The sequence below is a fragment of the Oncorhynchus gorbuscha genome, linkage group LG05 (genome assembly GCF_021184085.1).
Source record: "Oncorhynchus gorbuscha isolate QuinsamMale2020 ecotype Even-year linkage group LG05, OgorEven_v1.0, whole genome shotgun sequence".
Lineage (NCBI taxonomy): Eukaryota > Metazoa > Chordata > Actinopteri > Salmoniformes > Salmonidae > Oncorhynchus > Oncorhynchus gorbuscha.
The window spans coordinates 45,699,168-45,715,897 of NC_060177.1; the positions used below are offsets into that span (position 1 = coordinate 45,699,168).

Below are 16,730 nucleotides of genomic sequence, written 5' to 3' on the forward strand. Positions count from 1 at the left end.
AGACCTCTACATGCTTTGTAAATAGGACAACCTACAACATCGGCAGTGTATCAAATAGTTTTTCTCCCCACTGTATGTACTATAGGCCAAGGTGGGGCTGTCTGCCAGTCTTCAGTCAAAGCCCTTGTGTCATGCAGTCCCCACAACTACACCATTTGGATAGTGGTGGGGTTACACATACATATTCATTTCGGGCACATTGGAGCAACACAGCGAGAAGGCCCTGATTAGTACGAGTTGTTCTGGCGCTCTATCAGTCCTCCCTCTCCGAGCTCTGACTAGCTTTTACAGCGGCAGCTAAAGGGCAGTGTGTACTTGTGTGTGTGATTCACTTCCACCATCCCCTCCCCCAGTTCCCCTGACTCTGTGGATTAGCCCATCATGTTGGAGTCCATTTAGGCCTAAATCTGTCATTGAAAATGTGCCTCCAGGAGCAGCAGAGACCTACACACAGCCCCAACAGACAGGCCGTGGGGGAGGGAAGCCCCCCTCTTTCTCCCCATGCCTCCCCTCTCCTTGTCCCCAGCCAAAGGCTCCTACACACCCTCCCTCTCAGGGGGAACATTATTTAAAGGCTTTAGAAAGCAGATTGCTGACCCACAAAACACAAGCAATTTCCCGCCGTTCTCTCAGGTCATACAATGCTCCCCCCTGTCAGTGGCTGTATTAAACACAATGAGACCCTTTAAGCGTGGGATTAGGAGAGTGGGAGGAGCAATCTGCTCATAATGCAGGGGCAGTGAAGGGAGATCCCCCCCACTGAGAGAAGCCGATCCAGATCAAAGTTACAGCCCAACACCCCAGACCCCTCAAATGTTATTTGTCACATGCACCAAACACAACAGGTGTAGACTTTACAGTGAAATGCTTTCTTACGAGCTGTTTCCCAACAACGCAGACTTCCATTTAAAAAAAAAAAAATTAAATAGAGATATAGTAACACAAAATAACGAGGCAATATAATGTACAAGGAGTACCGGTACTAAGTCCATGTGCAAGGGCACGAGGCAGTTGAGGTAATATGTACATGTAGGTAGGGATAAAAGTGACTAAGCAATTAGGATAGACAAACAGAGCAGCAGCAGCATATGTGAAGTGTGTGAAAGTGTGTCTATGTGTGTGCTTTGAAGGGCTGGTCATGGCGTGCTTAGTCCCCTCCTGTACTCCCTGTTCACCCACGACTGCGCTGCGGCGCATGACTCCAAAACCATCATTATGTTTGAAGACCACATCACTGTGGTAATCTTGATCGACAATGACACAGCCTACAAGGTCAGAGAGCATCTTGACTGGCTGCATCACCGCTTCATATGGCAACTGCATACCAACAAGTGCTCAGCATATCTGGGAAACCCTTCATCACTGTTGGAAAAGCATTCCAGGTGAAGCTGGTTGAGAGAATGCCAAGAGTTGGCAAAGCGGTCATCAAGGCAAAGGGTGTCTACTTTAAAGAATCTCAAATATATTTTGATTTGTTTAATACTTTTTTGGTTACTACATGATTCAATGTGTGTTATTTCATAGTTTTGAGGTCTTCACTATTATTCTACAATGTAGAAAATAGTAAAAATAAAGAAAAACCTTTGAAAGAGTAGGTGTGTCCAGACTTTTGACTAGTGTGTGTGTGATATACATACATACATGAAGTCAGAAGTTTACATACACTTAGGTTGGAGTCATTAAAACTCATTTTTAAACCACTCCACAAATTTCTTGTGAACAAACTATAGTTTTGGGAACAAACTATAGTCAGTTGGGACAAGTAATTTGCATGACAAGTAATTTTTCCAGCAATTGTTTACAGACAGATTAGTTTATTTGTAAATCAATGTGTCACAATTCCAGTGGGTCAGAAGTTTACACGGACTAAGTTGACTGTGCCTGTGACAGCTTGGAAAATTGGGAGAAAATGTCATGGCTTTAGAAGCTTCTGATAAATGATGTCAATTAGCCTGAGTCAATTGGAGGTGTACCTGTGGATGCATTTCAAGGCCTACCTTCAAACTCAGTGCCTCTTTGCTTGACATCATGGGAAATCTAAAGAAATCAGCTAAGACATAGAAATACAATTGGAGACCTCCACAAGTCCGGTTCATCCTTGGGAGCAATTTCCAAAAACACCTGAAGTTACCACGTTCAACTGTACAAACAATAGTACGCAAGTATAAACACCATGGGACCAAGCAGCCGTCATACCGCACAGGAAGGAGACGCGTTCTGTCTCCTAGAGATGAACATACTTTGGTGCGAAAAGTGCAAATCAATCCCAGAACACGTGTAGATGCTGGAGGAAACAGGTACAAAAGTATTTATATCCACAGTTAAACGAGTCCTATATAGACATATCCTGAAAGGCCGCTCAGCTAGGAAGAAGCCACTGCTCCAAAACCGCCATAAAAAAGCCAGACTACGGTTTGCAACTGCACATGGGGACAAAGATTGTACTTTTTGGAGAAATGTCCTCTGGTCTGATGAAACAAAACTAGAACTGTTTGGCCATAATGACCATCGTTATGTTTGGAGGATACAGGGGGAGGCCTGCAAGTCGAAGAACCCCATCCCAACCGTAAAGCACGAGGGTGGCAGCATCATGTTGTGGGGGTGCTTTGCTGCAAGGGGGAATTGTGCACTTCACAAAATAGATGGCATCATGAGACAGGGAAATTATGTGGATATATTGAAGCAACATCTCAAGACATCAGGAAGTTAAAGCTTGGTCGCAAATGGGTCTTCCAAATGGACAATGACCCCAACCATACTTTCAAAGTTGTGGCAAAATGGCTTAAGGACAACAAAGTCAAGGTTTTGGAGTGGCCATCACAAAGCCCTGACCTCAATCCTATAGAACATTTGTGGGCAGAACTGAAAAAGCGTGTGTGAGCAAGGATGCCTACAAACCTTACTCAGTTACACCAGCTCTGTCAGGAGGAATGGGACAAAATTCACCCAACTTATTGTGGGAAGCTTGTAGAAGGCTATCCAAAACATTTGACCCAAGTTAAACAGTTTAAAGGCAATGCTACCAAATACTAATTGAGTGTATGTAAACTTCTGACCCACTGGGAATGTGATGAAAGAAATAAAAGCTGAAATAAATAATTATCTACTATTATTCTGACATTCTTATAATAAAGTGGTGATCCTAACTGATCTAAGACAGGGAATTTGTACTAGGATTATGTGTCAGGAATTGTGAAAAACTGAGTTTAAGTGTATAGGTGAATGTAAACTTCCGACAGACAGACAGAGACAGACAATATACATGTATACACAGGTGTGAACGTTGGAATGAGTAGGGGAGGGTATGAGGAGGAGGATGCAGCCAGAGGTAACAGGAAGTACTTACTGTGCCGGGCTCTTGCTCTGTTCCCATAGCAACGATGACACAGCATCAAGGTGATGAGGTCATCAGGGCGCACACGAGGGAGGCACGACAAAACACACAAAAAGAAAGACATTCTAATCCTGAGCCCTGCACTTGTGGTGTTCAGTATATTTATTATTTAAAAAAATAATGATACAGTCTTGTCAGTTTGGTCTGTATATGTGGGCGGGCTAGACAGACTCCTCCTTAGGGGCAGGCCCAGTAACAGTGGGTGTGGCTGCTGCTCACCTCTTAGCTGCTCGGCCTCCGCCGGATGTTTCTTGTCCTCTTTGCCCACCAGGTGGTGCGGTGGCGCCCCCAGGGCACTGGACAGGGCGAGGAGGCTGGCCCCTCCCCCCAAGTGGGCTGGGTTGAGCCCAGCCGGGTGGGGGGTGAGGGGGACATGGGGGCCGTGCGCGTGGGACAGATGCTGATGCTACAGGAGAGAGAGAGAAGCAATCAATTACTAATCCATAATCAATATGGCCTACCACTGGAAAGTGTGTCAATCAATACGACAAGGCATTAATACACAAACGGAGCCGAGTGATCAATGTGAAAATATATAGAGGAATTCATGACCCTTCAGTTTTTCCATCAAGAGCAGCTTTCAATGACGTGGCATGCTTACAAATAATGTCAGAGGCAGTAAACCTCCCCTTTACACACACACACACACACACACACACACACACACACACACACACACACACACACACACACACACACACACACACACACACACACACACACACACACACACACACACACACACACCTCCCTCTGGGGTCAAACAATAAACAATGGTGACAGCTGGGATCACAGCCCAGAGCCTGAGGGAGGATACAAGAGGAGGGGGTTAGAGAGCTACAGCTGCTGCCTGCAGGCCAGGGAGGGTGGGGGCTCTGCTGGATTGGGGGCGTTTAGCTGTCAGGTCTCGGTGTCTTTCACACCAAATCAGGTGCTTGTCTGAGCGTGAAATGCTTTTGTGTTCCAAAACATAAATTATTGCTTCTTCAGACAGTGTCCACGGGAATCAAACCCCTGAGGTTTGCTACGGGGGGAGGGAGATTTCAGCAGTAGAGTGGGGGAGGGGCGGGGGTGAAGGTCAACCCTCTTTATCTCACCTAATTGACTAAGCAACCCCCCTTCAGAGAACCACAGGAGAGACGCCACAGCACTCTATCCCCATCACCATGCCTACTCATTCATAGCGCTAATCCCTGGGCTTGCCCTCCAAAACACACACGCACCATCCCAAGCCCTTGTTCGCTGTGCCAAAACAGCACAGCAAAGGACGCTCTCTGCCACACACGGTGAGTCAATGGAGGGGAGGTATTGGTGGAGGCAAGGGGAGCCCTGTGTGTTAGGGGGTGTTAAGGTGCTTCCCAGCCACATGCTTCCCAGTCAAAACAGTTTGGAAGAGTTTGTGCATATATTATCTACACCCCTTCATTGGGGATTGGTTAACAGTAGGGATTATTCAATGAGAGACTAATAATTTTCATGCATTTTCTTTATTGAGAAACACGGCACAAAACATCTTATATAGTTAGATGTAAAATTGAGTCATCTTAGATTAATTCTACAACATCTCCAAATAGAGACAGTACACTCTTGCCATTTTTTCTTGTTTTTCAAGCAAAGGACTTAAGTGAGTATGTGCCAGCCGAACTGAAGAATGCTGACGCCTTTAGGGTAAGCCGCGGGGGGGATGAGGTGAGAGAGGGTGGCCACGCTTCATTACACTCATTTAACACACATAAACAGGGTGACTGACAGCTTGGTGAGAGGACCAGACGCTCAAACCCTCTTTACACACACTAGAATCCTGCAATTAAGACAAATGGCAACTGCCACCCCCTGCCACAGCCATTGAGCAAAGCCCCCACCCCCTCCAAAGCTTCCCAGAACCATTGAGAAAATCCTAAAACAGCAACCTACTCACAGCAGAACTTATGGTTGCCAAACATAGTAGTATCATATCCTTGGGTAAATGACTCCGTAATATTTCAGTAATAAAATGTCACATACACACACCATCACAGATCACACAAACACAGGAAGTTGTAGTAGAGTGCATTTACTGTGGGTGGTAGACCGGGAAGGACACGTACCCCGATGACAGAATTGAGTTCGCCCATGGTGACCTGCTTGGCCCTCTCCACTGCCTGGATCACCTGCTGTTGGTGCTGCATGAGCACACACATACACAATACAGGGGAGCGAAAGAAGATTGCAAGAGGCTTACCGGTTTGTGCCTTTCAATGTTCAGCACGTAAGACCTTTCATAGTACTGTGAACACACAGACACACACACACACACACACTTACCTCCTGTGAGAGGAAGGGGATGACTTGTGCACAGATGGTATTGAGCCTCTTGGCAATCTCAGTCTGTTGGATAGAGTAGAGAATGGATGGATAAGTATGGGCAATGTCAACACCTGGAATAGCCACACAACTACATTCAGCCATGCACTGAGATCCAAAGGGATTCCCGATTGTATTCACAGCTAGTATGTTCAGGTCCACTCCACCTGGGGTGTATGCATTAGTGCACACCATAGCAAAACTTTTTGCAACAAGAAGGTTGCACAATGAAAATTAGAGGACAAGTTCAGGCATGTCCCTCCCCGTTTCGGCCTGATTGCTTCCAAGTACACCATAGGTCAACTCCACCTGATATCCCCATGTATGTGTGATACTGGAGAGTTACTGAAGGAGAAGATAGACATCTAACTGCTCATAGGAGCAACTGCTGCTATCAGTCACGACATGGGCTCAATGCACACAACACATTAGTCAATATGGGTATGAATGACTCCATACACACAATTAACTTGGGGGGGGGGCACATGCAGTTGTGAGCATACACACGTTCGAGTGCACCACAGACATACGCCAGGCAGTCACACACATACATGTGCAAACCAGAGCATGTGAGTGGAGTTTAGCTGTTGGAAATCCGAGCAGTGAGGAAAAGCTGCTACTCCAAATTCGCTCCATCGATTTAAAAAATAAATAAATCACAATTTAACCAACAATCTGTTTTTGTGACTACTTGGACCTACCATCTGGCTTTGAAGTATTGAAACAAAACCATATGATTTGAATGAAAAGTACTTTAATAAAACATGAAAATGTGGCAGTAAGAAGCGCTCATCATTTCAAATAGGCTACATGAAATTTAGCCTGAAATATTCCATGGGAAGTTAAGCCTTGGAATTTGAGGAATTTTGCTTAAAATTCATCAAGAAAAGTTAGCTTATAACAGTGAACCATTTTTGTGGGATACACAAGGCAATTCTAAGTCTTAACATATTTTGGTTAAACTATCCCCAATTCAATAGAATTGCAACTCTCTGCATCTTCCACCACATGTGCAGTGCACTCCTCCATCACATGTACAGCTGATTTTCAAGATCTTGCACACTAATGAGATTTTTGGTAATTGGTATTTTATTAGGATCCCAATTAGCTGTTGCAAAAGCAGCAGCTACTCTTCCTGGGGTCCACACAAAACATAATACAGAACATCATTAGACAAGAACAGAACTACATACATTTAAAAAAAGGCACAAGTAGCCTACATATCAATGCACACACACACACTATCTAGATCAAATAGGCGTTGTGCCACGAGGTGTTGCTTTATCTGTTTTTTTATATCAGGTTTGCTGTTTATTTGAGCAATATTTGATAGCAAGTTCCATGCAATAAGGGCTCTATATAATAGTGTACGTTTTGGGAATTTGTTCTGGATTTGGGGACTATGAAAAGACCCCTGGTGGCATGTCTGGTAGGATAAGCGTGTGTGTAAATTGACTATGCAAACAATTTGGGATTTAACAAATACATTATTTTTTGTTAATTAGTAAATTCACCTGTTTCCATACATGTTTCATTTTAAAACATGTATCTTATCTAACTGCTTAACTATTTATCTGTACATGGAATTGTATTTTTTTTTCTACTCGTTTTTTCTCATCTTTACAGGAAAATGCCACGGGCACTATCTGATGTGTGGCGACATTTCACTGCAGCTAATGTAGAAGGAAAAGCTGTGTACATTTGCAAAACCTGTGCCAAATCATATGCAAAGAATGCAACAAAGAAGCAGAATCATCTAGCCAAGTGTATAAAGTTCCATCAGCGCTCACAGCAAACAACCTCTGACAAAAGTCCCTCTACTTCTATTCAAGGTGAAAATGATGAAATCAGACCTTATCGATAGCAACAGTTCATGGTTCTCCTGGATTCAGAAGTTTTTTTGACTTAATGGAGGAACGTAGTCAGAGAAATGGTGATGAATGTCTTGTTTGAGCTGTGTATGCAACTGGTTCACCTCTGATGCCCACAGGCAATGTGTATTGGAAGGAGGTCGACCGATTAAATCGTAATGGCCGATGAATTCGGGCCGATTTAAAGTTTTCATAACAATCGGAAATCGGTATATTTGGGCTCCGATTTTCTGTTTTTTATTTTATTTAAATGTTTTTTTATATTTTTTATATCTTTATTTAACTAGGCAAATTAGTTAAGAACACATTCTTATTTTCAATGACGGCCTAGGAACGGTGGGTTAACTGCCTTGTTCAGGGGCAGAACAGATTTTCACATTGTCAGCTCGGGGGATCCAATCTTGCAAACTTACAGTTAACCAGTCCAACGCAATAACAACCTGCCTCTATCTCATTGCACTCCACAAGGAGCCTGTTACGCGAATGCAGTAAGCCAAGGTATGTTGCTAGCTAGCTTTAAACTTATCTTATAAAAAACAATCAATCATAATCACTAGTTAACTACACATGGTTGATGATATTACTAAATATTATCTAGCGTGTCCTGCGTTGCATATAATCTGACTGAGCATACAAGCATACATGTATCTAAGTATCTGACTGGTAGCCAGAAGCAGGCGGGTAAACATTAAGTCAAACAGCACTTTCGTGCATATTGCCAGCAGCTTCGTTGTGTGTCAAGCATTGCGCTGTTTATGAATTCAAGCCTATCAACTCCCGAGATGAGGCTCGTGTAACCGAAGTGAAATCGCTAGCTAGTTAGCGCGCGCTAATTGTCGTTGTGTTGCTGGTTCGAGCCCAGGGAGGAGCGAGGAGAGGGACGGAAGCTATACTGTTACACTGGCAATACTAAAGTGCCTATAAGAACATCCAATAGTCAAAGGTTAATGAAATACAAATGGGAGAGAGGGAAATAGTCAGAATTCTTATAACTACAACCTAAAAAAACTTCTTACCTCTACAAGAGCACAGACAAGGGACAACAGACACACCGGTCTCATTGCAGATGAGCTGAAGGCAGTCATCAATGACCTTGGACCACAGAAGGTATTTGCACTGGTGACAGACAATGCTGTGAACATGAAGGCTGCTTGGCCTATAGTGGAGGAGTCCTACCCTCACATCACACCCATTGGCTGTGCTGCTCATGCATTGAATCTGCTCCACAATGACATCCTGGCACCTAAAACAAGGGATACACTCTACAGCCAATATGGACAGCCCCATCCTGGATGATGTATTTTGGGAGAGAGTGGTAAGCAGCCTGAAACCTATAGCAGTAGCCATTGCGTGGATTGAGGGAGACAATGCCATCCTGTCTGATGTTGACTCTGCTTGCAGATGTAAGAGAAGAAATCCGTACTGCCCTGCCCATTTCACTGTGCTCCAAGCAGAGGAAACTGCAGTTCTGAACTACATCAAAAAGCGTGAAGACATCTGCTTGAAGCCGATACACGCAGCAGCATACATGTTGGACCCCAAGTATGCTGGCAAGAACATCCTGTCGGTTGCAGAGATCAACAAGGGCTATGGTGTCATCACTACCGTGTCTCGCCACCTTGGCCTGGATGAGGGCAAGGTTCTCGGCAGTCTGGTGAAGTACACTTCCAAGCAAGGGCTTTGGGATGGAGATGCAATATGGCAGTCATGCCAACATCTCATCAGCCACCTGGTGGAAGGGACTGTGGATCTGAGGGGACTGTTGCCTCCATCATCGTCCAAATCCCACCAACATCAGCCGCCTCAGAGTGCAATTGGTCCTTGTTTGGGAACACACACGCCAAAGCATGCAACAGGCTGACCAATACAAGGGTTGAGAAATTGGTCGCTCTCCGGCCAAATTTTAGGTTTTTTGAGCCTGACAACGAGCTATCCTCAACAAGGTTGGAAAGTGAGAGTGAAGATGAGGCCTCAGAGTCTGATGTTCAAGAGGTGGACAATGAGGAGGTCCAGGGAGAAGACATGGAAGCCTGAGAGGAAGACAACCAAAGCTTTAGTGTCTAGACTATCATTATGTTGAAAATATTTTAGGGAGATGCGATGGATCATTGGGGATCATTCAATATTCCCTTTCTTTTGTTGTTCGGTGAAATCGTCCCATGTGAAGAGTCAACTCATTTAATTAAAGTTCAATTCGTAACTAAATTGTTTTTTATTTCTATTGGAGGGATTTAATCATTTGCAATCTCTACTTATTACAAGGTAAATGGTTTATGTTCCTGTCTCCATATGATATGGTAAATATATCCAATGCAAAAAAACATTACATTTAAATGGTATTAACCTCTTGGATTTAGGGGGCGGTATTTTAATTTTTGGATGAAAAACGTTCCCGTTTTAAACAAGATATTTTGTCACGAAAAGATGCTCGACTATGTATATAATTGACAGCTTTGGAAAGAAGACACTGACGTTTCCAAAACTGCAAAGATAGTCTGTCAGTGCCACAGAACTGATGTTCCAGGCGAAACCCAGATAAAAATCCAACCAGGAAGTGCCGCATTTTTTGAAACCGCCTCATGCCAATGACTCCTTATATAGCTGTGAATGAGCTACGAATGAGCTTATGTTCTCCACGTTTTCCGAGGTGTCTACAGCATTGTGACGTCTTTTTAGGCATTTCTATTGAAGAATGGCTGTAAGGGACCATATATAGCATGTGGTCACATGGTGTCTCCCGCAGAAAATCTCACGTAAAATACTGAGGTAGCCATTTTTCCAATCGCTTCTTATGAGAAACCAATTGCCTCGACGGATATATTATCGACTATATATGTTAAAAACACCTTGATGATGGATCCTAAACAACGTTTGCCGTGTTTCTTTCAATATTATGGAGCAAATTTTGAAAAAGGTTTGGCGTTATAGTTGCAGCGTTTTCCGGTCGATTTCTCAGCCAAAAGCATGATGAAGAAAAGGGAGCTTTTTCGCCTACAAAAAGAATCTTTTTGGAAAAGAGGAACATTTGCTTTCTAACTGGGAGTCTCCTGAGTGAAAGCATCTGAAATTCTTCAAAGGTAAATTATTTAATTTGGTTGCTTTTCTTATTTTCGTGAAAATGTTGCCTGTTGCCTGCTGCCAGCAGAGCCTAGCATAGCATTATGCCATGATAAACTTACACAAATGCTTGTCTAGCGTTGGCTGTAACGCATATTTTGAAAATCTGAGATGACAGTGTTGTTAACAGAAGGCTAAGCTTGTGTTTGAATATATTTCTTTCATTTCATTTGCAATTTGCATGAATAGGAAAAGTTTTTGTCGGCTGCGTTATGCTAATGTGTTTGAGGCTATGATTACGCTCCCGGATACGGGTTTGCTCGTCGCGAGAGAATTTGCATACATTTCCGTTAATTCCCATATATTCCCACGGAAAGTTTCCGCCTCTGAATATTCCCCAAAATATGCAACCCTACTGGGGACAATAAAAGGCCACTAAATGGTGCAGTTGTGTCACACAAAACAATGCCACAGATGTCTCAAGTTGAGGGAGCGTGCAATTGGCATGCTGTGACTGCAGCAATGTGCGCCAGAGCTGTTGCCAGAGCACTTAATAATGTTCATTTTTATAACACAAGCCACCTTCAACATTGTTTTAGAGAACTTGGCAGTACGTCCAACTGATCTCACTCCAGCAAACCATGTGTAACCACGCCAGCCTAAAACCTCTTACCTTGGAATATTTAAGTCTCATGTTAAAAGGAACCACCAACGTTCAGATGTTCTCATGTTCTGAGCAAGGAACTCAAACGTTAGCTTTTTTTACATGGCACATATTGCACTTTTACTTCTCCAAAATTTTGTTTCTGCATTATTTAAACCAAATTGAACATGTTTCATTCATTTTTATTGATGTATTATATTAGTTAAAATAAGTGTTCATTCAGTATTGTTGTAATTGTCATTATTACAATGTTATTTTCTATTTTTTTAATTTATTATTATTATTATTATTAATTATTATATATTATATATATATATATATATATATATATATATATATATATATATATATATATTTTTTTTTAATCAGCCGATTAGTCAGTATAGGCTTTTTTGGTCCTCCAATCGGTATCGGCGATGAAAATTCATAAAATCGGTCAACCTTTACTCCACATCCTGCTTATTGACCTCCGGGATCGTCTGAGACCAGCCACCCAGACAGCTTATATGAACTGTAACTTGAAATTGAAATTGTTGCAATTATATTTCAATTTATTTAGGCTATATTATGATTAGCCTAATTCAATTATTTCAAGGCTGTAGCCTACAAATACAGTGGGGCAAAAAGGTATATAGTCAGCCACCAATTGTGCAAGTTCTCCCACTTAAAAAGATGAGGCCTGTAATTTTCATCGTAGGTACACTTCAACTATGACGGACAAAATGAGAAAAAGAAATCCAGAAAATCACATTGTAGGATTTTTTATTTATTTATTTACAAATTATGGTGGAAAATAAGTATTTGGTCAATAACAAAAGTTTCTCAATACTTTGTTATATACCCCTTGTTGGCAATGACAGAGGTCAAATGTTTTCTGTAAGTCTTCACACACAGTTGCTGGTATTTTGGCCCATTCCTCCATGCAGATCTCCTCTAGAGCAGTGATGTTTTGGGGCTGTTGCTGGGCAACACGGACTTTCAACTCCCTCCAAAGATTTTCTATGGGGTTTTACAGACGTACAGTGGGGCAAAAAAGTATTTAGTCAGCCAGACTTGCTAGGCCACTCCAGGACCTTGAAATGCTTCTTACGAAGCCACTCCTTCATTGCCCGGGCGGTGTGTTTGGGATCATTGTCATGCTGAAAGACCCAGCCACGTTTCATCTTCAATGCCCTTGCTGATGGAAGGAGGTTCTCACTCAAAATACCACGATACATGGCCCCTTTCCTTTACACGGATCAGTCGTCCTGGTCCCTTTGCAGAACAACAGTCCCAAAGCATGATGTTTCCACCCCCATGCTTCACAGTAGGTATGGTGTTCTTTGGATGCAACTCAGCATTCTTTGTCCTCCAAACACGACAAGTTGAGTTTTTACCAAAAAGTTATATTTTGGTTTCATCTGACCATAGGATATTCTCCCAATCTTCTTCTGGATCATCCAAATGCCCTCTAGCAAACTTCAGACGGGCCTGGACATGTACTGGCTTAAGCAGGGGGACACGCCTGGCACTGCAGGAGTTGAGTCCCTGGTGGCGTAGTGTGTTACTGATGGTAGGCTTTGTTACTTTGGTCCCAGCTCTCTACAGGTCATTCACTAAGCCCCTCGTGTGGTTCTGGGATTTTTGCTCACCGTTCTTGTGATCATTTTGACCCCACGGGGTGAGATCTTGCGTGGAGCCCCAGATCGAGGGAGATTATCAGTGGTCTTGTATGTCTTCCATTTCCTAATAAATGCTCCCACAGTTGATTTCTTCAAACCAAGCTGCTTACCTATTGCAGATTCAGTCTTCCCAGCCTGGTGCAGGTCTACAATTTTGTTTCTGGTGTCCTTTCACAGCTCTTTGGTCTTGGCCATAGTGGAGTTTGGAGTGTAATTGTTTGAGGTTGTGGACAGGTGTCTTTTATACTGATAACAAGTTCAAACAGGTGCCATTAATACAGGTAACGAGTGGAGGACAGAGGGAGCCTCTTAAAGAAGAAGTTACAGGTCTGTGAGAGCCAGATATCTTGCTTGTTTGTAGGTGACCAAATACTTATTTTCCACCATAATTTGCAAATAAATTCATTTAAAATCCTACAATGTGATTTTCTGGATTGTTTTTCTCATTTTATCTGTCATAGTTGAAGTGTACCTATGATGAAAATTACAGACCTCTCATCTTTTTAAGTGGGAGAACATGCACAATTGGTGGCTGACTAAATACTTTTTTGCCCCACTGTAAATACAATTGTGAAGCATTTGCGTGTGTGACATACTAGTTTGGCATGAACGTCAAGCTTCAGACTCATGCAATGGTGCCTGGAAAGCAGGCCAGCAGCGGAAAACACACTCTCCACTCTTGAAGAGCCACTAGGGATGCTAAACACCCTTCAGGACACTCTTGCCAGGCTCGGCAGGGATACATTTTTTTTTCTTATATTAGGTAGGCCTAAAGGTTTTTAGCCAAAATAACCCTAGCAAACCAGAATGCTCCATGAGAGAGGTAATATATGTCAGGCCTATTGGGCAAAAATCAACAATAGCCTATTGAATAGATAATAGAACAAAAATGAAATCAACTTAAGATCAGATTTTTTTATTTATTCACACTAGCTACCCACCTCATTCCTTTCTGTTAGCAAGTGCACGTAAGTACAACATGTATTTTCAGATTCACAATGACTCTGTTGTGAACACGACATCACTGCACTCCCGCTCTTCCTCTTGATGCCCCTCATCTTTGTAAGTCACCATGATTTTGCACCCAAGTGTTTTATCAGTTTCCTTATGAAAATATTTTGAGAATTCCACGACAGCAGCTAAAGCTAGGGGCTATTGCAGCACACAAGTAGCCTACAAATGCATGCTGGGACGGGTATGCCCTGAGCTCTACTGGAGCAGGCGAGAAGGACGATGCTCCAGCACTCCATTTAAAATGGACACGCTCTGCTCCTAGCACCACTCCAGCTTTGCTCACATACTCTGGTGCAGACACAGACACACAAAGTAGTGAATCAAAGACAGGCCCCAGCCTTGCAATCATGTCAGCCTTAGATTAGGTTTCACTGTGTCTCTTCTATTCTTCCACTCCCATCGGCGCTTAAAATAATCTCATCACTACTAATTTAATTTGGTCCCACTCTCATAACCATGGCCAGGCATCCGGCCCTCGGAGGTGACTGCGATTGGCTGGATACCCTATATCCCCACGGAGGCGGCAAATCAGATGATCCAACTGAAATTACATATCGGCCAAACAAATTGATACGAGGTGGGCCAGGGTACAGGGGGAACTAGAGGAGCCTCCGAATGCAGTAATGGGATATTACTCAAGACACATGCACACACTCGCACAGACAATCACACACACAGACACTCACGACGCAGACCATTTTCCTTTGAAAAGCTGGTGAGAAAAATGGAGTGCGGGCCATATGTATCAACTTTCTCATTGCAGAAGTGACGACCTAGGATCAGGTCCCCCCTGTCCATGTAATTGTATTCATTGTGATCTAAAAGGCTAAACTGAGCCTAAAATCAGCATTCCTTCTCTAGGATGCTTGATACATACAGCCTCAAATCTCCATAAAATAAAAACACGGCTGCACCAGAAGAGGACTTGCCATCCCTGAGCCTGGTTCCTATCGGTTTCTTCCTAGGTTCCTTCCTAGGGAGTTTTCTGGACACTGTGCTTCTGCATTGCTTGCTCTTTGGGGTTTTATGCTCGGTATCTGTAAAGCACTGTGACAACTGTTGATTTAAAAAGGGCTTCATAAAATGAATTTGATGAATTGAGTTCCTCCAGCCAGTCTTCTAGCAGCCCAGCTATAGGCCATGTCCTCATGTGACACGCCCTCAGAAACCCCGGCCAAGCAGGATTATCATTAGCACACACACACACACACACCTGCTGCAGGCAAGCTCCTAGAAACACACCAGATAACCTATAATACCTGGCTAGGCAATAACATACCTGCCTCTCCCACTGTGCTTTCCCAGAATGTCTGAGGGGTATTATTAGCCAGCAGATAGGAATAGGCTGTGTCCAGTACACTCCCGCTAAGCTAAACCCGCGGGAGGGAGCTAGTTACAGGGAAATTAAGCTTCCTGAAGCATTGAGCATTTCCAGTCAATTGTGTCAAAAATAGGTTCATTACTTGAGGCTTTGATCAACACAGTGTACAGTAGTTGTACCTGCTGGTCAAAATAATTTAGAGCAGCCAAATTATTATAGATGACGTCGCACCAGGGTAGCCTTTTTGCCTTCTACCAAACCAATCAGGTGGCTGTTCGACAAAACAACACTTCAATTGTCAGTGATTACATGCTTCTGATAAAGTGACAAGTATCTGCCCACTGCTTCGAAGTAAACTGCTTAGCGATTTCAACGCATGAATCGGATCACTGGCATCAAACGTAACATCACTAGAGGGAGCAAACGGGATTAATTAAGGGATGGTTAAGGAAATAATCATGTGACCCAGAGCTATGGGCCAAAGTAGGTAAGTGTGATTTACCTGCCTGTGTCTTACCCAACCACACTCCAAAAGTCAGACAGTATGGTGGTTATCACACATGCCAGAGGGTTACATTGAAAGGATCGCCTGTCGTCATTGAGTAGACTGACGCTCTTACACAGAGCATTCAACTAGGGTAGTAGGTGATAAAACAAACCACACATCCCAATCATGATGAGTTCTAAAGTCATCACCTAGGATATCAGTGATTGGAGGCCTTCGGGTCATAGGTCAGAGGGTGTGACCTGAGCAACAGGGCCTGCCAGGTGGCAGAGAAAGTGAGCCCTACAGGGACTAGGAATGTTGAATTTCAGAACCACCCCACTCTCTTAAAGATAAACTGCCCTTTATAACCAACTTCTCTGGTTTGAAATGGCCTGTGGCATCGATACGGGTCAGAAACATGAATTCCAGTGTCAAAATTTACTAAAGTGTAAATAGGATAATATGGGTCATAAACAGAGTTTGGTAAGTGACTGTGTCATGACTTAAGGGGTTGGTTTGGCTCGAGTGCATTCAGGAAGTATTCAGACCTAGACTTTTTCCACATTTCGTTACAGCTTTAATTCTAAAATTGATTTTTTTTTTTTAAGTTCCTCAATCTACAAAGTGAACACGGGCTTAGAAATGTGTGCACATTTATTTAAAAAATACATTAAAAAATACCTTATTTACATAAGTATTCAGACTCTTTGCTATGAGACTCGAAATTCAGCTCCGGTGCATCCTGTTGTTTCCATTGACCATCCTTGAGATGTTTCTTTGATTGGACATGATTTAGAAAAAGGCACACACCTGTCTATACAAGAACCAGATGGTGACTGTCAGAGCTCCTCTGTGGAGATGGGAGAACCTAAAAGGACAACCATCTCTGCAGCACCCCCAAATCAGGCCTTTATGTTT

The 16,730-nt window shown here is 43.1% G+C and overlaps 1 pseudogene across 1 annotated transcript in view; it reads right to left on the reverse strand.

The window, feature by feature from the left end:
- The window catches only part of LOC124035968, a 55,078-nt pseudogene that overhangs the window by 20,011 nt on the left and 18,337 nt on the right, over positions 1–16,730 (reverse strand). Inside the window, exons 5-8 of the transcript XR_006838821.1 lie at positions 5,699–5,761; positions 5,452–5,556; positions 3,614–3,800; positions 3,347–3,363 (exon numbers count right to left, since the gene is read on the reverse strand). The product of XR_006838821.1 is annotated as a transducin-like enhancer protein 1 (transcript). The remainder of the gene's footprint in view (positions 1–3,346; positions 3,364–3,613; positions 3,801–5,451; positions 5,557–5,698; positions 5,762–16,730) is intronic.